This window comes from Schistosoma mansoni, chromosome 7 (assembly GCF_000237925.1).
Source record: "Schistosoma mansoni strain Puerto Rico chromosome 7, complete genome".
Lineage (NCBI taxonomy): Eukaryota > Metazoa > Platyhelminthes > Trematoda > Strigeidida > Schistosomatidae > Schistosoma > Schistosoma mansoni.
The window spans coordinates 8363004-8389121 of NC_031501.1; the positions used below are offsets into that span (position 1 = coordinate 8363004).

A 26118-nucleotide genomic window follows, 5' to 3' on the forward strand; every position below is an offset into this window, starting at 1 on the left:
GACCACCATGGAAAACCCATTCAGTGATTCCAGGTTTTCCATGCTGGTCTAGCTTCAATTGACTCATGATTTCAACTCTATAAAATTACCACAAAACCCCCTCTGATAATGATCATGTGCTCACTAGTGACTGGTTCCATTAGGTATTTCCTGGAGTTCTAGTGAGAAACAGTAACCAGTGGAGTTCAACCAGGTCTGTTGGGAGATATCAACTCACTGAAGACATTGATGAATGGTTGCTCAATTTCGTAATATTGATTCTGTTCCCGGTTTCAACTATATGTTTTGCTATGGAAGAACATAGTTTTCTACATTCAATATTGAATCGGATCATTTGACATTAACTAGTTTTGAAGCCATCTAGGTACATGTTTCATAGCCATTGATTGTATTGTACGATTACTCCTTCTTATGTATATGTATATCCCCGCAAACATGTAAACTGGTAAATGTAATGATATATGATGTAATCACTTGTTCATTGTCTATGTTTATTTGAAATCATAGGCATAGTCTTTCCAATCACAAACAACTCGTTGGTTGCTTTAAATCTCTGTCTTAAAATCCTACTGTTGGACTCACCTCTAAATGATAGAGAGATATAAACAGCTTTCTTAAGAATCGAAGTCATGAAATTGACTTCAAAGAAATTCCATTTAACATCCGTTTTCTATCAGTATTGAACTAAAAACAAATGAATATTCACTTCCACATCAAAAGACTTAAATCAAGAGTTATATGCCCTGTTGCATGAACTTAACCTTTACATCGCTGAGTTACCAGTGAAATGATGGATTCAAACTAAAAAGGTAATAAAGGGGAGAGAAACTTTTTCCCACATAGTATAGAAAGAATAAGAAATTTTGGCATTGTTTGAATTCAATACATAAACGATAATCCACCTAATGATTTAAGGTGTAAATTAACAAGTATTGTACTGTATGCTACTGATGTCGATGAATATAAGTAGTATGTATCATCAATCGAAAGTGAAATATTTGGCTGCAGAAGGTTAAGAAGGTTGAAGAAAAGAGAACGACAACGATGAATGATTGGTATGAAAATGAAGGAATAATGAGGTCTGAGACGATTGATTGATATTTTGCAAATGAAGCATTTGTTGTATGGTTCTCAGATTTCACTAAGTGATTCAGTAATTTTGTTGTCCCCATCGGTGTTCTCGTTCACAACAGTATGACTTCATTGAAATATTCTTTCCAAAAAATAAGTTTTTGTATAAATCAATGATGAAATTGGTCGCATTATTTGCTTTGAAATGATAAGAAATTGGTTAGTTTTTAATGTATATTTATCGTCAGAAGGGGTTTTATGGAGATTTCAGTATTTTTCAAAGTTGAAATCATGAGTCAATTGAAGCTAGACCACCATGGAAAACCTGGAAGCACTGGACGGCCGTTTCGTCCTATTGTGGGGCTCCTCAACAGTGCGCATCCACGACCTCGCCTCGAGAGCGAGATTCGAACCCAGGATCTACCAGTTTCGCGCCAGAGTACTTAACCGACAGACCACTGAGATGGCAAGCATCCAACGGTGTTAAGGTCTAACTTCAACCAATCCACGATTTTGAGCAACCATTCATCAATGTCATCAGTGAGTTGATATCTCCTAACAGACCTGGTTGAACTCCACTGGTCACTACTTCCTACTACAAGTCCAGGACATGTATATTTATCGGCCGAATTGTTTCTGTTGTGACGTTTTAGCCCAGTTAATTTATCACGTGATTTATCCATTAATCAGAATATGACTTATACAATGTTAACATTGTGCCAAACCAATGATGGTATAAACAGCTTAGCGTCCTTATTACTCCCTTTTATTTGCCTAACCCTGCCTGTTTGAGTTCAGGACACAAACATCAGCTTCCGCTTGGGAACCGAATGCTGCGTTCAATTAACAAGACTTATCAGTTGTATCGATTAACCTCTGTAAAACACCACTGTAAATATAAATCATTCAAAGAAACGATATGAATCCAACTTATTGTGACAAGAATAAAACAATTCCAAATTACCCTAAGTATTTCTCATTTTAATAAATTGTGAAACTCTACTTAATGCTATTAACAAATGGTTGACATTTGATAAAATGATCAAAAGTGAAGTGTTATGGATTATTTTATAGCCGTAGTTAGTTATTCATCGTTCTACAGGTCGTATTGCCTTGTCATATAAGTGATAAACTGAATTACGTAAGCTATCGAACTCTGTGATGTAAGTACATCCAGCTGACGAGTCCTAAATAAGATGAAACGCGAGTCCTGGATTCCACTGTTAACCACTATCCATCTTTGCTTACCATGCTTGTGAATTAAGACAATATCGAGGCAATCTGCACAGAATGCACATATGCCAATGAGAGACTGACCAGTTGCAGTCCTAAACATCAATGGGAAGATTCAAGTAAGTAATACCAAGTAAATTTAAACTACACTCCATTTCACAAGAAAGTGGCTATCAGGACTCAGTAGTTGAGTGAGTAACGTGATGAGGTTCGAAACGAACGGAATTGAGTTCAAATCCCAGAATGAATATCAACCCAGATGCAAATACATCCAGCTGACGAGTCCCAAGTAGGATGAAACGTGCGTCCTGGATTCCAATGCTAGCCACTATTTATCTTTGCTTATAATGCTTGTGAGTTAAGATTATATCGAGGCAATCTGCACAGAATGCACATATGCCAATGAGAGACTGACCAGTTGCAGTCCTAAACATCAATGAGAAGATTTAAACAATCAATATAAAAACGAATATTCAATAAGTTTCCAAATCTGCCATAAGTCCTATTTTAAAATTTCCGTTTGTTCTCAACTTGAATTAGACAAATCAATGATAGACTATGATACTCTTTATCCTTCTATCTCTTCTGAATGTTCCAATGAATGATAAATGTTTCACAGTAGTATTGAAATCGTTTTAATACTGTCTAGAAGTTTCCCTTTGAAGTTACCATGAGTAGGATCTTTATCATGCTAAGTGTTTGACCGTTGTCATTTATAACAAACACCATCGTTATTTAAGCCAGCCAAAATCCAACATACATAATGTTAGATTTTAGTTTCGTGATCTATGGGTATCATGTTCACTGTAAGACTTGGAATTCACAACTTCAATTCTATGTAAAGTGGTATATACTGTTTGATAGAAAATTTAAAGCGAACACTGATTAGGCAATTATCTAACGTTCCCCACTTTAGTCACCTCAATTAATCCCAGTATAAGATGAAAACTAACGTGACAGTTATCTTTGTTAACTTCATTCATTTGTGATACCTATCCTACAATTGAGTGTTGGAACTTAAAAATAAAGAACAGACATGGGATAAAAGCGTTCTGCTATCGATGTATTTGAATCGTCCCTCTTGAACTGTTGAACCACAACCGAATGATCAATATTGAGGATAGCACCAGTTACATGATAAAGATGATGAATTAATTGGTGATGTAGAGAATCGCTGTCGAATAAATTAGCTTAGCCATGTATATTTTACACACAAATTTATCGCCTATCTTGATGAATAGTAGTGGCCAACATAATAACAGCCTGAAATAAGTTTGTCGGTCGTCTGATAAAAACAAATGATCGACTGGCAAAATCTTACTTACTTACTTACTTAATTATGCCTGCTAACCCTTGTGGATAAGCATGGATACTCCACTAAGATTCTCTGTCGAACTCTGTCCTGGACAATTCTTTCCATTTGTTTCCAGTTGTTATTCATCTTTTTAATGTTTACTTCCAATTCCTAAGCAATGAGTTATTTTGGTATTCCTTTTTTCCGTTTCTCTTCAAGAACTGATAAAATCACTGACTATCCAACCAGCTCGGGTGTGTAGGAAAATACTTAAACTGCCCAAAATCAATAACAATTGGGCATATTTATTCAGTCTTTACAAAATATTTTGAGTAGATATGTGTTGAAAATGCAATACGTCCTTGAACTACCTCAAGGAAAAATCTTGATAAGGTTTTATACTACTTACAAAATAAGTAGTAGCCATATGAACAAAATAAAAAAACTACTTGAATCTGAATCCTGGTACATTGCAGTCTTCAACTTTCTTGTGGTTACTTATCGCTTTACAACATTAAGTATCGATCCCAATCAGCAAGTCCCTAATTAACTATGGAGATATCTCAGTATATTCAAATTATCAGCAAAATTATTATGATGTGATTGGTGTTTTAGGCGAGTGTAATCAACGGGTTAGAGCATATGACAGCTATTCAATAATGACATTGTAGATTGTAACGAATCAGAAATTGAGCAAAAGTGTCCACTTAACCGCTCCAATAACTAAAAACATACCGACTTTTCCATAAGACCAATCACTTCTAAGTTTGAGTCTTGTTTGAAATCATGGATGGGTAGTATTGCATAGTAATTATTAGTCTCCATATATCTTCCAATGTAATTGTTATTAAGATAAGATCTAATCTTTAATCATACTCTGTCATGTATGTCATGTCATGACTAACTATGATACGTATTCATTTGCTAGCTTTGCTTAGGTAAAATCCTAACAGATTACATAACATGTGATTCATTTATAAATGTCACATAAAGATTGATGTTATATGTGAACTATATTTGTTGCTATGATAATTTAAGATATGTAAGTGATCATATTAACAATAAGATCTCTTTTTTTTAACAGTTGAATTCATGAGTTAGTCTAAGCTAGATCACCATTGAAAATCTGGAGGCACCGAACTGCCATTTTGTCTTAGTGTGGGACTCGTCAGCAGTTCACACCCACGATCCCTCATGAGGGACTTGAACCGAAAATCTTTGGTCTCATGCGAGAACGCTTAACCTGTAGACCACTGAACTCCCTATATATACATCTATACATGTACTTACTTACTTATTCACTTACGCCTGTTACCCCTTGTGGAGAAGAGCGATCTCCATCCAACTCTGTCCTTAGCAATCTTTTCTAGTTCTTTCCAGTTGCTATTCATCATTTTCATGTCTGCTTCCAATTCTCGACACAGTGTGTTCTTTGGTCTTCCTCTTATCTGTTTCTATACGGGATTCCAAGTTAGGGCTTGGTTCATGATGCAGTATGGTGATTTCTGTCATATGTGTCCTATCCACTTTCAACATGTTTTTCTAATTTTCTCTTCAGCTGGAAGCTGGTTTGTCCTCTTCCACAATAGGTTGTTGCTGATGACTCCCTACATTATGAAAAGATATTTATCTCTGAGTTGTCCTTGATACACGATGTGATGAAAAGTCTCAACGGTGAAGACGTTATGACAGTAAAGAACAGTTATTTTTACAACACTAGCCCAGTACATTAAAAAAAATCCTTGATCACTCTCACTTGAAATCCATGAGATAAGGGATTGCACATTACTTTTAAGATTAGCCTTTTCATTTAACCTGTATCATGGAAGTATCATTGAAGGTATTATTTCATCGTGGGAACAAACTCCTTTACATTACGAACTATTGTGCAGTTGACTTGGAACTAACACTAATTAGAGACCTGCTGAGGATCAAAGAGTATTGGAGAGTTATTGTATTCTAATATTTGAAAGAATTGTATACATTTAAAGTCTCATTAGTTCTTATCACCTAATCACCAAGTTCTACTAATACTACACTTTAAAAAAAATCAAAATCACTTCAAAGACTTACTTACTTACTTACACCTGTTACCCCTCGTCGAGGAGCATAGGCCGCTCACCAGCATTCTCCATCCAACTCTGTCCTGAGCCTTCCTTTCCAGTTCTTTCCAGTTTCTATTCATCCTTTTCATATCTGCTTCTATTTCCCGACGTAGTGTGTTCTTTGGCTTTCCTCTTTTCCGCTTCCCTTCAGGATTCCAAGTTAGGGATTGAGTCGTGATGCACATTTGTGATTTTCGTAATGTATATCCGATCCACTTCCAACGTCTTTTCCTAATTTCCTCTTCAGGTGGAAGCTGGTTTGTCCTCTCCCATAAAACGCTGTTGCTGATAGTATCCGGCCAATGGATGTTGAGTATTTTGCGTAAACAACTGTTTATAAATACTTGTACCTTCTTGACGATGGATGTAGTAGTTCTCCACGTTTCAGCTCCATACAGTAGGACTGTCTTGACGTTCGTATTAAAAATTCGGACCTTGAAACTAGTTGAGAGTTGTTTTGAGTTCCATATGTTCTTCAATTGTAGAAATGCTGCCCTTGCTTTGCCAATCCTCACCTTTACATCTGTATCCGATCCTCCTTGTTTATCAATGATGCTCCCCAGGTACTTGAATGTTTCCACCTCTTCCAGAGTTTCGCCATCAAGTGTGATTGGATTGGTGTTCTCCGTGTTGTATTTGAGAATCTTGCTTTTTCCTTTGTGAATGTGGAGGCCTATCGATGCGGAGGCTGCAGCTACATTTGCTGTCTTCATCTGCATTTGTTCGTGTGTATGAGAGAGGAGGGCTAGGTCATCTGCGAAGTCCAAATCATCTAATTGATTCTGAGAAGTCCATTGTATGACTGATGACAGTTAATCATGAATGCGTACTTCTGAAGAGTCTCATACTAGGACGAAAAGATAGTTCAGTATTTCTAGGTTTTCAATGATTGTCTAACATAGATTGATTCATAATTGTAACTGTTTCAATACTATAATCTTCACAAATTCCCATAACCGTGGATTATTTTGCATTTTGTATTTCTTATAATCTAATTTACATTTCCCAGAATTATAATTAACTATCGAATGAATAGATGAATGGAAGGATGGATGGATGGATATAGACCGCTATCCTTTTCTATTTATGTAACTATCCTACCTTCTCACATAGTAACTTCATTGAAATTCTAATGGAATTTTAATTCTTTTTAAATGTAACCCTTCTAAATTAGATCACATGTATAATGTTGTAGATGAAGAAGAGTCATATGATTGAAATTGGTGACTTTCTAGTCATTTGATATATGATACTTCGATGCTAAATGGTTTCTCTTTGATTCATATTCAAAAAATGTGAAAAAAATATCGGTATATTTTTATTTTACAAAAAAAATATGATTACACATACAAAGGGGTACCGAATACAAATGTGCCATACAAGTCACTTGATCTGTGTGTGTGTGAGGTGGGGTACTGTCCGGGCGCCTAGACCGAAGAAGGTGATTCTCTTAGGAGGTTACACCCGGTGATTTCGACCTAAAGGTCTGATCCATGGTAGCCAGTGACCGATAGTTGGTTCATACGCCTTTTGTGCCTTCAAGATCCTGGAGCCCATATGCATCATTAGTTTGGAATGAAGGTTTTCCAAATCCCTTCCTAGATGGATCCTTCATATCCATCAACCCCGTTAAAGCGTCGGACATTCGCTTTTTATCTTCTCAATTTCGTAAACAACACCTGTGATGAGAGAAGGTAGTGTGTAAGACTTCCTGATAGTGGACGGTTAGCAGTTGAACGAAATAAATCTTTTTTTCTTTATTAACATTACATTCTTTGTGCTCGTTAGTTTCACTATCAAATAAAGTTTATTGTTCAAGCCTAATTAAACCGGTATGAACCCTAGAATAAGTTTTCTGTCACTAAATTCATTCATAATTGTTCCGCGCTATCGATATATATTACAGATACACCTTGCTGACGAGTGCCAAGTAGCACGAAACCCAGGTCCAGGGTTTCCTGTTGACCACCTCCAACCACCATCTTATCTCAATATATAGTGCACGCAGTGTCGAGCCACCTAGACTGGTGGCCACATTGCAACTTGATCGATAGCATTTGATTAACACTAAGAAGGACTTGACACCCATGACATTGATCACCACCCAGTGATCAATCTATTGTCTTCATAAAATATGAAAACTATACATTAAATACATCATTTGTATTGTCCTTTATATATTCCACCATTCCCCCTAATTCTTTTATTATTTCCTTCCTAATCTATTCAATTCAATTTTCTACTTGTAGGCATTTCACTTCTTACTGGTGCTATCTACTACTTATATCTATCAACATAAGTAGCATACAACACAATAGTACTGTAATCAAGAACGAATGTTTCGTTCCATTTAAGACTCATCAGTTATATATGTCTTTATCTAAGTGTGAAAACTTGATACTCTATATGAACTGGTCATTTACAGTCCTTATTATCAACAAAACATAACTGAAACCCTTACAGATATTGAGATGTTCTGTGAATTAAAAATTACCAGGATAAAAAAATAGAGTTCTGAATTAGTTAAAGGAATATTAAGATAAAGAGTAAAAAAGTAGAGGGATACTACCCCTAACTCAGGGTCTGGAAAGTCGTAAAAATGTAGATTTCCTAAATGCGATGAAAATGATCTTGGTGGCCTTGTATTAGTATTCCGATACCGGACAATGGGTTTTTATGCGTGCTTTGTGCCCTAACGCTTTAGGTTGGACTGTTTCGCTTACTAACCTATATATGTGTTGTATGCAGTATAATCTATATGGCCATGTAGAGCTGAAGGTCTTTATTAGAGACTGGAGGTTCGTTATTGAAATTGTGGGTGGTTCGGCATTGCTTTAACAAGCTTTGCTGACTGTTCATGTAAAAATTTGATTTGCTGGTTAACCGATTTCATTCATACTGTTAGTTGCTTTTCAGTGTTCTCAAGGGCTATTGTCATTGGAGCATTGTAAGGCATATCGCCATTGCTAACAGTAATGAGTTTGACCATCGTGTAAGCGGAATGGGTCAACTTTGGCCTGTTCATACTGTGCATAATTGATTTACGTGATCACTGATCAAAATAATTATTAATGTGATATGATTGTGTATATGAATGGTGCGAATAGTCCACCAGGGTGCTCGGTACCTGTGTGGTTGTGTCACAGGATTGAGCTGTACCGTTTGGATTGTAGCGCTGAAGCCCATATAATGTCTTGCTCTCCTGTGTGTCGGGATGGAGCTGTACTGTTTGGGTTGTCAAGTGAAAGTCTGGATGGTGTCTGGTTCTCCTGAAAACCAATGCAAAATAACCCTGGCCCACAAGGAAATCTTATATAACTGTGAATAATATATAACTAAGTAAGAATTAGAAGTGTTGTTTAAGAATTCCATTATGGGTTTACACTGCGAACTAGAATCAGACATAATGTCAAAATGTTACTTAATCATACAGTTAAATGAATGTTAAACAAAAATCACCATCCATTCGCTATATTGAATTGAATTGGATCTTCTATAAATTACAACCTTACCTATTTATGTCCTTCTAATTAACTAACCATTACATCATAGAGTGTTGATTTTATATATTGACCATATCCTGTATAACATAATGTTATATATGGTCTACATGTATACAAGATTCTTAAGTCACTTCTTAGTAGAAGGGTGTTTTGTGGAGATTCTAGTAAATTTATTTGGTTGAAATCATGAGTCAATTAAAGCTAGACCACTATGGAAAACCTGGAAGCATTGGACTGCCGTTTCGTCCTATTGTAAGACTCCTCAGCAGTACGCATCCATTGTCTTCTGAGAGTAATCGTCCCATAATACACTGGTCATTCGAATTTTTCTACATATATGACTGACAGTCTATTTTACCGACTTTAATCTTGATTGGTTGGTTAAGTATCATCTACAAAATAAACTGTTTCAACTGTGAAGAACACTGTATCGGACAAAACGAATTCCTTCTTCATCTTTGTCTGTATGAACACCAACTACTTGTGAAACATCACTAATATATCTTAGCTTATATCAATGAATATGGACAGTTGTGAACAAAGATTCCATTTTTTTAAAAAATCTTGGAAAATCATGGACAAATAGAGGATCAAGAATCATGTTAGAGAGAAAGACACAATCAAAATAAATATGTAGATAATGACAAGTGTAAAGATCAATAATAACCAGTCAAGATCGATAGAACTGATAGTCAACCATTTGTGAAGAAAAACTCAATTAATTTACTTCTACCTAAAGTTTGTGCTGATGGTGATGTTTAGGAAAATAATGAAAGCTTCATAATTAACCCATCCTACTCGGAGGATGAAACTTCAACAAAGAGTTATTATGTAATTATTAATAAAAATTGAAATAATTATAGTGATTTTTTTGATGGAGATCATGAATCGATTGATGTTAGATCAATATTAAAAACCTGGAAGCATTAGACCATCGTTTCATCTTATTGTGGGACTCCTCAATAGTGCGCATCCAAGATCCTTCTCTCGAGATTCGAACCCAGAACCTTCAGTCTCATGCGCGAACGCTGCACCTCTAGACGATTGAACCGGCTTCCAACAGTAATAATGTCTAACCTTAACCAATCCATGAAATTGCTTGACCGTCCTCCACTGTAAGCGTTTGCACGCAAGACCAAAGATGCTGGGTTGAAATTCCGAAAGTAGGATCTTGGATGCGCACTGTTGAGAAGTCGCACAGTAGAACGAAACGGTCATTTAATGCTTCCAGGTTTTCAATGTTGATCTAACATCAATCGATTCATGTCCTCAATCAAAAACTCAATATACTCCACAACCCTATACGGATAATTATAGTGATTGTTGTACTTCTTCCCTCGTATAAACTTTCGAAAGACAAGAGGTAATTGTATTAGAACATATGCATCAAATATATGTAATGCAATAAATTAGAGATATGTTATATGAGTTAACGTTTTGTAAGAACTTGCACAAAAGAATAAGTATGTTAACCATTCACTTTATAGGTATCCATACCAAAGTTGGATATGGTCGCTTCAAATAAGTAGAGCATTGGGTTAAGTGTTAATAACATGTGTTGTTTCTTTTGTGTTAATTTAATTTCGGTTATTGATTTACTCTGAAGAAGTGGCCTACATTAAGTTACGAAACGCCAGAAACACAATTGATTAATAGCCAATAACTGTCTAGAAAATTTCCGATTTCCGTATTTTGAATAGTAACCAGTTAAGGGGATGATACCATGGAGTTTATTGTAGTATTGTAGTGAAGGAGAATACAGGTGATGACAACCGATGATACTTAGAACGAAATTACGAAATTATTTGACAGAATAGAAAAACCATACTCCAATAATTCATATGAAAAATGTCCATTAATTGTTCCTGCATTTCCATACGAATTACTTTCTATTCCCGTTCTTCCCTTCTCAATCTTCTTCTGCCAGACATTCTATTCTTGACTCGCAATATATACTACTTATACCGACCTAAGTAGCATACACCATGGTTTAAAACATTTGTTCATGAGAAATATTCACAATGGATAAAAATATGGTATTGAATAAAGGGGTCATTATTACTACTGTAGTGAACATGAACACAGGTAGGGACAATCGAATGTATTTTAGCTTAACATTACAGAATATCTCATTAAAATATGAGAATCATATGATGAACAGTTCATTTGCAAACTATCAATCAATTGTCTCAATCTTAACTGTTCCTTCTGTAAATATCCATCCATCGTCTCCGATTATAATTGTTCATGCATTTTCATACCAAATGAGTTCCGTTTCTGTTCTTTCCTTATCGATCTTCTACTGAAATACATACAATACCCGACCATCACCATATACTACTTATGTGGATATCAGTAACCCACACCACACTATTATTATTACTATACATACTGATTAATCAAGTCTTCTAAATCAATAATTTTTGGAAACACAAACCCTGTAACCATTTCGTGAAAGTAATTTGGACTGAATAATTGAATGGATGATTCTTTGGTATATGACAAATGCCTAAGTTCAAGTTGATATTCAATCATGAATGGTTCTTATGGATCTCATCAGATCCAATAAAGCGAATATCTATTCCAGTTTCTATTACATGTGATCATTATATATAAATAATTAACAATGTCAGTTTATAGTTATTAATCATTAAAACATTATGAATATGATTGAAACACCACCATCAATTGGATTGTATACAATTTGATGACATATTTGATTCTCTTTGTATTGTTTACTTGAATCTTCTCAATGATGTTTAAAACTGGATGTACAAATTGCCTCGATATTGTCCTTATTCACAAGTATTGTAGTAAGCAAAGATGGATTGTGGTTAGTACTGGAATTTAGTTTGACGCGAGTTTTATCTATCAGGACTGAATAGAGAATTTGATAACGCGATAGCGTTTGAAGCAAACTTTATTAGGTTCGAGTCCTAGAATGAACATCAACAAGTTTGGGATGCAGGCACCTCAAGCTGATGAGTCCTAAATAGGACGAAACGCGCGTCCTCGATTCCACTACTAGCTACTATCAATCTTTGTTATTTTACTAAGTTTTGGGCGCAATAATTTAAAATACTTCTTATTTGTAGAAACAAATTTGTGATAAGATAGTTGTTAGAGGTGGTCAACAGGAATGCCTGAACACGAGTTTCGTGCTACTTGACACTCGTCAGCAAAGTGTACCTGAAATCTTGAGGGAACTGGTGCTCCCTGACGGATTCGATCCCGTGTCAATTCTCTGTAACGTCTCTGACTGTGAAGCTGAGTGACACGGGATTGAATCCGTCAGGGAGCACCAGTTCCCTCAAGATTTCAGGTACACTTTGCTGACGAGTGCCAAGTAGCACGAAACTCGTGTTCAGGCTTTCCTATTGACCACCTCCAATCACCATCTTATCTCAACATAGTGCACGTAGTGTTGAGCCACCTAGACTGGTAGCCACATTGCAACTTGATCGATAGTATTCGGTCAGCACTAAGACGGACTTGACACCCATGACGTTGATCACCACCCAGTAATCAATCAATTGTGAAACAAACTTGTTCTAACTTAGCTTCTATTATTCAAAGTAACCATTGAAGACTTTGTATGTATAGTTGTTCAAATGTACTATTAATATTGTTTGTTAAGTACAATGTGGAATCTTACATATATGTAGGTTTGTTTCAATTTATCACATCATATCAGTACAAAAAGGAGAATTCATCAAGGCAAATTCCAGTGTAATATAAATTATAACAGTATCGGTTGTTGTACAGAACATTAGGCATAGACAATATGATTCTAAAATCTCAAGATATAAGGGAAGACAAAATGTGAATGCATCTGCGCCATTTCAAATGATTCCACGACATGTCACCTAAAGTCTTGATAATTGCTAGGATTACAACCAGGTAGCCTGCACCTACCTACATTGCACAGCTTAATGATCAGTCTCTACATGAACTGATGCTATATCTTAGCTTTTTCACTTGTAGCTTTATTCCAACACAGTTCTAAACTAACCACCACGAGTTCAAGTAGGTAGTAGTTAAACATTCATAACATAAGCTCCAATCACTTTAGTTGATTAAGGTTCACTACCTTACCAACTAAATAACCATCATTACCCTATATCTACCCATAAAATAGCTTCCCCAGTTTTCGAAACATATATGAGAAATGATTAAATATGATATTTAATCCGATACTATCAAGTCAGCAAATTGTAGTTCAGAAAACTCAAGAAAGTTCATATTATTCCATACTCATTGGAATATTGAATCTATTTGTAAAAATCCCCTTTCTTTAATCCCTTACACACATAAATATTTTATAGTTGAGATCATGAGTCGATGGAAGCTAGACCACCATGGAAAACCTGGAAGCACTAAACAGCCGTTTTGTTCTATTGTGAGACTGCTCAGCAGTGAGCATCCACGATCCCATCTCACAAGATTCAAACCCACGACCTATCAGTCTCGCGTGTGAACTCTCAACCTCTAGACCACTTAACCGGTCGGCATCCAATGGTGTTAATGTCTAACTTCAACTAATCCACGAAATTGAGAGACAAATTCATTACGGTCTTCAGTGAGTTACTATCTCACAACAGACCCGGTTGAACTCCACTAGTCACTGCTTCTCATAAGAACTCCAGGAAATATCTCTTGAAGACAGTTGTGTGTGTTGATTAATATCAGAAGGGGTTTTTATGGATATTATAGTAATTTTAATAGTTGAGATCATGAGTCAATTGAAGCTAGACCAACCTGGAAAACCTGAAAGCACTAGACGAATCTCGCGAAGCGGGATCGTGGTTGCTCACTTCTGAGGAGTCCCACAATACGACGAAACGACCATCCAGTGATTCCAAGTTTCCCATGGTGGTCTAGCTTCAATTTACTCATGATCTCAACTATAAAATTACTAAAATATACACCCCCCCCTTTCTGAACATAAATATTTATCAAATTTTTATAAACTTTTCAGAAAGATTTCTTTTGATTCCATTAAAAATTTGATATAGTCTTAAGTTGAAAAAATAATTAATTAACAAACCATGTATAATTCATGTTCTAATATACTTTCATCAGAAAAACAACTTATCTCAGAAGAACAGTAGTTGTGTTCGATGTTAGATCACCATGGAAAACCTGAAAGTATTGGACGGTTGTTTCATCCTACTATGGGACTATGGACTCCTCAACAGTGCGCGCCCACTAACCCTCACCAGAAGGATTCGAACCCATGACCTTCGATCTCGCTGGCGAACGCTTAACCTCTAGATTACTGAATCGGTCAACATTCAATGATGTTATTGTATAACTTCAAAACACGTCAGTAGGATCATGGTATTACACACCTATCCAATGCTTTCAAAGTTTCCAATATTGATCTAAGATCAATCGATTCATGATCTCAATCGAAAAACAATAATCGGTTAATTAACTAATTACATTGACAAAATTGACTTACAATTATTATTATACTATTTTCTTCTTTTTTTGTTGCTGAGAAATTCTAAGCATTAATCAATAAATGGTATACTTAAATTGAAACAAAATTAAGTACAAAAAAAAGAATGTTTCTTTTTCTGTTAAACTATGTATCACTCTCTCACTCTCACTCTCTCTATGCATATGGATAGATAGATAGATAGATAGATACATGGATACATAGATACAATACAATTTGTATTAATACAAAATGACAAAGAATGGAATGTCATGGCTTCAGGTTAAAATTAATGAAACTATGACAACAAGAATAAGAACAAGATCAACCAGAACAACAAACACTCACATTGTGATGTACATCTATCTATCTATATACATATACATAGTCATGAATAATCTAACAATTACATTTATTTGAATATAAATAATGTGATGAAATGTCTTTTAATATTCATTTAATAGAGTATAGATAAGTAAAATTATAGTAATAATCATAATCATAACCATTGAAGATGATGATGAGTTGGATGGTGATGCTGATGATGTCGATGATTTGGATGATGATGATGATTTGGATGATGAGTTGGATGATAATGTCGATGATGATGATTTGGATGATGAGTTGGATGATGAGTTAGATGATGATGATCTAAGTTACGCTTGTCAATTAAATCAATCGAAAGATAATTATCGGAGTCCTAATAAGAAGATATGACCAATAGAGTCTAATCTGCGTCTGATTTGAGGTAGTTACTCAGTGAAGACAATACATGAAGGATTGTGTAACATTATGCATTGATTTAAGTTAAACAATAGCACGATTGGATGGTTGTTCAATGGTATAGAGTATAAACGTTCAGGTGTGGGACTAAATTTTTTTAATTCCGAGTTCTTTTGGTTTGAGATCATGGTTGAGCACTGTTGAGGGGGTCTATACTAGGACGAAACGGTCTTTCAGTGTTTCCAGTTTATCATTGATAGTCAAGCTCGAATAGGCTTATGAATTCAACTGTTATAATATATATATATATATATATCAATTATCTATCGATGAATTGCTTCAAAAATGATCTAATCAGTTCATCGAGATATGAAGAAAGCGATTGCACTCTTCAATCATTATCAGATAATCATTGTACTCAGTGGCCGAGTGGATAACGCGATGGCGTTTAAAGTGAAAGGTACTGGGTTCGAGTCTCAGGGTGAACATGAACTCTGAGATGCAGGTACATCCAGCTGACGAGTCTCAAATAGGACGAAACACGCGTCAAACTGGATTCTACTGCTAGCCACTATCCATCTTTGCTTACAATTATTATAAATCAGTTAAAGTTGAAAAGAGACAACATCTTAATAAATTCCAACTATATATTAATGATACTCATTGTAAGAGATGAATGTTTTTGGATTGTCTGTAAATGACTGATACTGAAATATGTATAGTATTTATGATATGAAGAGGTTAAAATAGAAATCAATATTGAAGTTGCTATGTGATTGAAACCATTTGATTAGATGATCTACATTGTTATTGAATCAGTCAGTTAATAAAAACTACTTAAATCTTCTTTTTGTTCGATTGAAATGTTAAATTGTATTTGTCGTATATCTTGAGAGTATGATCCAAAACGGTGATATAACACAACATGCACTAATCAAATCACATTTGACGGAGAAGCTCTGAGGGATATAAAAACCTTTACATATCTGGGCATCATCATCGATAAACACGGTGGATCTGATGTAGATGTGAAGGCGCAGATCGACAAAACAAGAGCAGCATATCTACAATGAAAAAACATCTGGAACTCAAAACAATTGTCAACTAACACCAAAGTCAGAATTTTCAATAAAAATGTCAAAATAGTTCTACTGTATTGGGCGGAAACTTGGAGAACTACAAAAGCAACCACCCAGAAGATACAAGTGTTTATTAACAGTTGTCTACGCAAAATTCTTTGGATCCGTTAGCCAAACATTATCAGCAACAATCTACTTTGGGAGAGAACGAACCAGATTCCAGTGGAGGAAGAAATCAGGAAGGAGCCCTGGAAGTGGATAGGACACACATTGAGGAAATCACCCAACTGCGTCACAAGACAAGTCCTCACATAGAATCCTGAGGGCCAAAGGAAAAGAGGAAGACCAAAGAACACATTACGCCAAGAAATTGAGACAGACATGAGAAGAATGAACGAAAACTGGATAGAACTAGAAAAGAAGGCCCAGGATAGAGTGGGTTAGAGAATGCTGGTCGGCAGCCTATGATCCATCGGTGGTAACAGGCGTAAGTAAGAAAGGAAGCATAGCTAACATTATCTAGATTTGAATGAATAGTTTTATAGTAGTTGAGTGATGAATTACCGTAGGACACTTGATATTCAGGCCTTGCTAGCAATTCATTGAATTCTTATTTAATAACTATCCATATACGTGTTACGTATGCCTAACCACCGACTGCCCCGACATGCAATGTTTTATGGTGTAGGAGTAGGTTAAAAGAAAGCTAGGGGCGGCTAAACCAAAACGTGGTACGAATCCATGAAGTCACTGACAATTGAACTGAGCCATGTTGGTAGGTGTAGACTACCTGGTTGGGATTCGCGAGATGATAGCAATCGATGGTTAGAGACCTTGAATGGCATGGCTCAAAATCGTTTGCAATGGCGAAGGTGCATCCACTCTTTGTGTTCTACCAAATTCTAATCTTCTGAATTCTTCATGTCCATATCCTTTCTCTCTTTTCAAATTTATTTCACTGTATTATACTCCTTGAATAACATCTTCAAACCCTAATCTTTCACATTAATGCTTATACTCTTACTACTTCTGCCATTATGGGATTTTTATCGACAACTGCATCTCTGTGTTAATGTGGTATGACAACTCGAACTGATGTACCTACGTATGAAGTTCTACGTTGTTATTGACTGACTGAGACAGTCATTACATTCAATAATGTTCTCTTTTCATTCATCATCTTACACAGTTTATTGCTGATTAGATTTATTGTTATTCAGCTTGTTTTTTGTCTTCTCCTTGGTCCAAAATTAATGTTTACCCAAATATATATGCATAATGTAAATATTCTGGTTAGCATTGTAAGCAAAGATGGATAGTGGCTAGTAGTCGAATCGAAGACGCGTGTTTTATTCTATTTGGGACTCGTCAGCATCTCAGAGTTGATATTCAATCTGGAACTCGAACCTTGTACCTTTCTCATCAAACGCCATCATGTTATCCACTCAGCTAATGAGTCCTGATAGCCACTTGCTAGCGTTTTTTCTTAGCGAGTTAGTTTTCTACGGGATGGGATCACCAACCTCATATCCACCCCTCCTCCTTTATCCGGGTTTGGGACCGGCAGTTTTCCTCCGGAGGAGTTACAGATGGAGTTAAAAATGCAAATATGATGTATATATAATAATGTCCAATTGTTTGTATAGATTTCATTCTTACATATCAAAGATAGGAAAAATGGTATTATGGGTTAAAAAAAGGGGAAAGAAAGTACATTATATATTACATTTAACTACTAGTATAATATAAACTAACTGAATAAAGTTACTTATTTTAGACAACGACATTTCTATTTTTAGTTATATCACACATATGGACAACTTTATATATATCTATATAGGAAATATAAGATCAATAATTGAGTGGGCGGGTGTTTAGGATTAAATAAAATTTGATTGGTTAATTTCTAGGTCAATTAGACAATATTGGCTATAATTTAAATTTAATTTTTGTTAATAATAATAATAATTAAGTATCCCTCATGGAGGAGTATAGATCATTCTGACTCATTGGCCATCTCCACATGGATATAAGATCTATATTCACTTTTTCTTATTGATGATTTTCAAATGTTACAAACAATAAGATCGAATAATTTAAATCCCAGTACAAATTTCCCAATATGTCGTCTTCAAGTTGTTCACCATGGTAACAATAATGATAATAATAATAATGTGAACTATGTTATCCAAGAAGTGCTGAATACTACTACTAATACTACTAATACTACTACCATCACCACTACTAATACTACTCCTACTACTACTAATACTACTTATAATAATATAGACAAGCAAACTATTCATGATACCATTGAATCCATGTGTGAAAAAGTTAATAATTTATTAAATAAAATGAAAAAACGTAGAAAAATTTTAATAAATGATGATCAAAATTATTGTAAACTTATAAGTACTACTTATTGGCTTGAAAATAATGAAAATTCCTTGAATATAAATAAATATGGTGAGTAATTATTATAAGTAGTAAGTATAGTGTTATTATTATTATTATTACTATTACCTGCATCTCGGAGGTGATGTTCACTTTGGGACTCGAACCCAGTACCGTTCACTTCAGATGCCATCACTTTATCAACCTAGCTACTAAGTCCTATTAGCCACTTGTTTGTGCAATAGGGTGAAGTTTACATTCAATCGGTATTGTTTTACTTAAATCTTCCCATTGATGTCTAGGACTGCAATTGATTAGTTTCTTATTGGCATATATGCATACTATGCGTATTGTCTTGAGATTGCCTTAATTCACAAGCATTATAAGCATAGATGGATAATGGTTAGCAGTGGAATCCAGTTTGACTCGTGTTTCGTTCTATTCGGGACAATGACGTTTGAAGCGAACAGTATTGAGTTCGAGTCCCAAAGTGAACAATAATAAGTCTGGAATTTCGGTACATCTAATTGATGAGCCCCAAATACGACGAGACCCAAATGCTAGATTCATTTAGATTAACTGTTATATTCCAAAGATAATTGATAAAATCCTTTCAATATTGATTCATTGAACAATGTGATAATAATGAGTTTGTTTGATGTCTAAAAATGAGGTTACCTTCTGAAGATTTAAACTTTTTATACGAATCAAATCTCTGCTATGTTGAAATAACTAGCAGTAACATGTAACCTGAATAGTTAAGTATCTAAATGGTTAAATTCATGAGTCAATCTAAGCTAAACAACTAATGAAAAACTGCACGGATTGAATGGCCATCTCATTCGAGTAAGGGACTCCTCAACAATGTACTTCCATGATCCCAATCCAAAATAATTCGAACTCAGGACATTCTATCTCACACCTGAATACTTAACCTCTGGATCACTAAATCGCCATCCAAACGTGTTAATGTCTAACTTCAATCGATTCATGATCTTGCACAACCCATCATATATTGTCTTCAGTATCAAACTGTCTTAAATCTGACTGGATTGTTCATAGCTTCTTACTAGAACTTTAGAAAATCCATTTTCAAGCTAGTCACATAATTATTATTGAAATAGTGATTTATGGAGATTGGTTGAATTCATGATTTGATCTGAGACTGATCACTAATTAAAACCTGGAAGCACTTCAAAGTCGTGTCGTGCTAGTATGATCCCGATACTTAAATTATTTTGAACTTGCAATAATTGTGAAGGAAACCCCTCGTTGAACACATTTGAAAATAACATTTAGTATTGTTTGTTTGAATCTTCCCATCGATGTGTTAGGACTGCAACTGGTCAGTCTCTAATTGGCATATGTGCATACTGTGCGTATTGCTGCCTCGATTTAGCCTAAATTCACAAGTATGGTAAGCAGAGATGGATAACGCGATGACTTTTGAAGCGAGGGTACTGGATTCGAGTCTCAGAGTGAACATCAACAAGTCTGAGATGCAGGTACATCCAGCTGACGAGTCTCAAATAGGACGAAACGCGCGTCCTGGATTCTACTGCTAGCCACTATCCATATTTGAAAATGGTTTAGTCAATCAATAAGCGAATTTTGACTGATCACAACTTTGGTGTATCTTGGAAAATCTTTCTAGAATTTTATAAAATGTTGTAAACTATTTAAGTAGATGATTCATTGAAGAAAACCTTCCTTATTAAATAGATGAAGCACTTTAGTCAGTGAGTTAAAGTATGAAAGTATGGTGCATGACATGGATCTCTTGGTCTTTTTAAAGTTTAATTGCCTGTTAAGATAACTTTTAATTAAATAGTTGAATTCGTAAGTCAATTAAAGTTAGACCACCATCAAAAACCTGGGAGTATTGAATGGCCGCTTCGCCAGAGTATGGGACTTTTCAGAAGTGAGCATCCTTGATCCAGCTCGTAGAAATTGAACTTAGGATCTTCGGTCTCATGCGCGAACGCTTTACCTCTAGATCACTAAGGCGGTATTCAACAGTGTTAATGTCTAACTTCAACTAACCCAGGAAATTGAGCGACGCATCCACTATTGGGTTCAATGACTTACTATCTCACATGAGACAAGGTTGAACTCCACTAATCACGGCTTCTCATTAGAACTCCATGAAATACCCCTTAAAGCCAGTCACTAGTGAGCATGTGATGATTATTATCAGAAAAGGGATTTTATAGCGACTTTAGTAATTTAACAGTTGAATTAACAAGTCGATTGAAGCTAGACTAGCTTTGGGTGCCAGCTCAGTAGTCTAGAGGTTAAACATTCTCGCGGGAGACCATAGGTGCTGGGTTCGAATCCCGCGAGGGGAGTTGTGGATATGCACTACTGATGAGTCCCGTGTTAGAACGAAATGTCCATCCAGTACTTCCAGATTTTCAATAGTAGTTTAGCTATAATCGACTCATGAATTCAACGAATAACTTATTACATTCTCCACAAAGCCCCTTTTCTGGAAATAATTCACTTGCAAAAATGTTAATCAATTATCTCAAACTTTGTTGTCCTTTTGTTTCCATATCAATCACTCTCTGTTCTCATTCTCGTCTCTTCTATTTCTTCAACCTTTTGCCACCTGGTATTCCACCGTCGATCGGTAATACATACACACACCACAGAACCACTGATGCCATAGTTACTTCTACTACTTAATGATTAACTATAATCATTTGTCTAGTTATTTTTCCAATACGATGTATATCAAATTTGGTAAATGTATAGACGTTCCAATTTTCACTCAACTTATCATTGACTGACTGAGATTTGACGGTTGTAGGTTTTGGTACTAGATGTTTATCGTAAAACACGCTATAATTAATTTCAAATTTATGAAAGAACAAAAATACCACCCCTTTCAACTACTTTTTACAGAGCTTAATAATTAATTAGTAGGTTTCATTTTATTCATAACAAAAAGAACATTCACGGAACAAATTGATTTTTATGAAAGTTTAATCATGAACTATCCATCTTATAGAGAAACAAGTCAAAATCAATACTTCTAATATGGGATTCCTCAGCAGTGCGCATTCACGATCTCGCCTCATGAGATTCAAACCTAGGACCTATCAATCCCGTGCGCGAGCACTTAACCACTAGACCACTGAACTTGCCGGCATCCAACGGTGTTAATGTCTAATTTCAATCAATCCACGATTTTGAGCGACCGTCCACCAATTGTCTCTACAACAGACTTGGTAGAACTTCACTGGCCACTGCCACAGTAACACCGTTGGATGCCGGCCGGCTCAATGGTCTATCGGTTAAGGGCTCTGGCTCGAGACTGGTAGGTCCTGGGTTCAAATCTCGCGAGTGCGGGATCGTGGACGCGCACTGCTGAGGAGTCCCATAATAGAACAAAACGATCGTCCAGTGCTTACAGGTTTTCGATGGTGGTCTAGCTTCAATTGACTCATGATTTCAACAGTAAAAATAATATTTATATGTTTAAATAAATGAAATGGTATCCCACTTATCATGTGCTTTGAAATGAACATCAATTACTTTCAAGTTATATATATAATGAATTGTAATTTGTATTTATGATGTAATGAGAGATTGATTGATGAATAAGTCCCATGATTTAAGAAAATATCTACTTTTTTTAAGAATATCACGTACATAATGATTTGACAGATATGGTTCAGTGAAGTTATAACACTATGAATAAATAGTAATATCAAATACGTATTAAGACTTGAATCTTCTCATTGATGTTTAGGACTGAAATGGATCAGTCTCTTATTGGTATATGTGCATCCTGTACAGATTGCCTTAATGTTGTCTTAATTTACAAGCATTATAGGCAAAGATGGATAGTGGCTGGCAGCGAAATCCAGTTTGACGCACGTTTTGTCCTGTTTGGGACTCGTCAGCTGGATGTACCTGCATCTCAGAGTTGATGTTCACCCTGGTATTCCACTGCTAACCACTATTCATCTTTGCTTATAAAACTTGTGACTCCAGGCAATATCGAGGCAGTCCTCACAGAATGCACATATGCCAACAAGAGACTGATCAGTTGCAGTCGGAAATAACAATAGAAAGATACAAGTAAACAACACAAAATGAATTGTTAAACAATATCTAAAGTATACTCTGTGATAAGAAAATCTTAATTGATTGATCACTGAGTGGCGATCAATGTCATGTACGTCACATTCTTCTTGGAGCACATCGAATCCTATCGATCAATTTGCAATGTGACCACTAGTCTAGGTGGCTCGACACTGCATGCACTATGTTGAGATAAGATGATGGTTGGAGGTAGTGAACGGGAAACCCTGGACCTAGGTTTCATGCTACTTGACACTCGTCCGTAAGGTGTGCCTGTAATCTTGAAGGAACTAGTGCTCCCTGACGGATTAGATCCCGTGTCATCCAGCTTCATAGTCAGAGACGTTACCACTGAACTATCGATGCTGCGACCGATCTCCTGTAGGACTGAGATGTAATCACAATTGATTGATCACTGGGTGATGATCAATGTCATGCGTGTCAAGTCCGTCTTAGTTCTGGTCGAATGCTATCGATAAGAAAATCTTTCTATTTAAAAGAGATTCACTTCAGATAACAATGAGTTAAACTGACATTCATTATTTGTTATCATTTAATCCTTTAAACATCTCTTAATTTATAAGCAAAGATGGATAGTGGCTAGCAGTGGAATCCAGGACTTTTTATAAAATTGAATGATAAACCAAATGAATTCTATTATAACAAATAATATCAAATAGTGAATAGCTACTTTCTTTTTTCTTTTTATCACTGTTTGAAATTGTCTCTTATCAAGGTACATTCTTGAATTTCCCTACCCTACCCCCCACATCCCCCCCTTCATAAACAGATTGTAAAAAGAAAAAGATATTTGATAGATAAATGTTATATTGAAATTGAACATGGAAACTATTGTAACTAGGTTAAGTAACACGTGAATAGCAATATTTTAAGGGGGGGGGGGAGAAAGAGATAAAGTCAATTTATTAAATTAATGTATATCAGAATATTACTGAATAGCTTTATTGTCAAGACAAGTAGTATTTTTCATTATTTGTTTAAAGATAATCTGATTATTGATTCTTATTACATAAGAGATATGATATGTACAATACTTAACTGGAGAATGTCTATGTATTGATAAGAGAAATGTGTATTATACTATTACCACGGGTGCGGGATCGTGGATGCACACTGCTGAGGACGAAACGGCCATCCAGTGCTTCCAGGTTTTTCATGGTGGTCTAACTTCAATTGACTCATGATTTCAACTATGAAAATACTGAAATATCTACAAAAACCCCTTCTGATATTATACTATTAAGCCAATCATAATATGTTATTATTTACCTAGTTCTTAGTATTTATTTAATCTTGTCGATCAAATTATACTATGATGATGATTTAATTTGATTACCATTAGTTGATAGAATACACTAGATAAGAAGTATTTTAGTAAGAGGTATACAAGGAAATATGAATTGGAATAGGTTAAAGTACTATAAATGAACTGATATTTTGTATTACATGGTCACTCTTATACAGCCATTGTCAGGGTAGTTCTACTCTCTACCTTATTGAATCAGGGGTTTTGTTCATGAAATTGAGAAGACAAAAAGACAATGTCCAGTGGGGGCATGAACCGGGTTGATGGATATAGAGGATCCATCTAGGGGAGTTGAAAAACCTTGATTACAAGCCAATGTGCAAATGTGCTCCAGTATCCTGAGGGAACGAATAGCGTATGAACCAATTGTTGTTCATCAGTTACCATGGGACTGTATCTCCTGACGTTGCTCAACTGCCTTGTGGGTTAGACCCTTAGGTCGAAGGCTCCGGGTGTGGCCATCTAAGAAAACCATATGCTACGGTCTGAGGACCCAGGCAGTATCACAGCCTACACCCAAATCAATTTAATCTCGTTGTACTGAATATTTTATGGCAATTTGAGGCAGTGAACATTTATGTTAATCACAATATTGATTATAATCGACTATATGGAACTTATTCATTGAATAGGATTCGAACTTGTATTCCCAAGTTTCATAGCCAGAGAGATCACCATTGAGATATTCAACACTATGTTGTGTGCATTGAATGTTTGTGAACATAACTGAAATACCAAGATGGTGAAGAAAGTTTATAGCTCAGGTGGATGTTTTTTGGTGTTTTGTTCTGTAAGTTGGATGGTTTGGCCGTGGAGCTTTCATCGTTTTTCTGAATGACATCATCAGCACAAACATCAGATTGAAGTGAAGTGTTCGAATTTCTCCACATATGGCCCACGGAGTGTATTGTAGACGTCAATGTTGATTGGTTCTTGTTGACCTTAAACATTCTAAATTTAATGAAGTATACTCTGTAATGATGGAGTTCAGATAGCGCATTTCATTGACTTTATGAGTTGTTTTATTGTATTAAAGTTAAGATTGCTGAATTTTATTGAGATGATGAACCTATTTAAAGCAGGAAATCATTGAAAAACTAGAAACACCAAGCTACTATCTCATCCCAGTATAGAACTCCCCAACAATGTACATCCATAACTCTTCAAATAGAAATTAAAACTAGAACTTTCGGACTCAATCATTAACTCTGATGAGTCCTATACTAGGACGAAATACCCTTCCAGTGGTTCCAGATTTTCTATGGTTGTTTAAATTAGTTCGCTTTATAATCTCAATAAAATCAATATAATGAGATCTATATGAATGAGTATATGGAATTAGTCATGTAGATGCAGATTTATCTAACACAAAATGTGCTACACTACAACTCCGCCTGTCAATGTCCGTCGACCGGATATCATCAGCAACAGCCTACTATGGTAGAGAACAAACCAGCTTCCATTTGAAAAGGAAATTAGGAAAAGACGTTGGGAGTGGGTCGGGCATACATTGAGGAGATCATCAAACTGCATCACGATGAAAGCTGTAACTTGGAATCCTGAAGGAAAACGGAAAAGAGAAAAGCCGAAGAACACACTATATCGGGAAATAGAAGCAGATATGAAAAGGATGAATGAAAACTAGAAACAACTGGAACGTATTGCTCAGGACAGAGTTAGATGCAGACTGCTGATGGGCAGCCTATGCTCCTCCACGAGGAATAACAGGCGTAAGTAAGTATGTTACACTACACTGACTTTTATCAACTTTCATTTACATGATTCAATAGTTAGATTTTAAAAGAAAATAATTAAGTTCTATTCCTAATATTTGTATCTATATTTCCTAATATA

The 26118-nt window shown here is 35.6% G+C and overlaps 1 protein-coding gene across 1 annotated transcript in view; it reads left to right on the forward strand.

The window, feature by feature from the left end:
• Smp_126510 (hypothetical protein) overlaps window positions 1-26118 on the forward strand; it is a gene marked incomplete at its 3' end in the record, with an annotated part of 46827 nt that overhangs the window by 9375 nt on the left and 11334 nt on the right. The window lies entirely within an intron of this gene.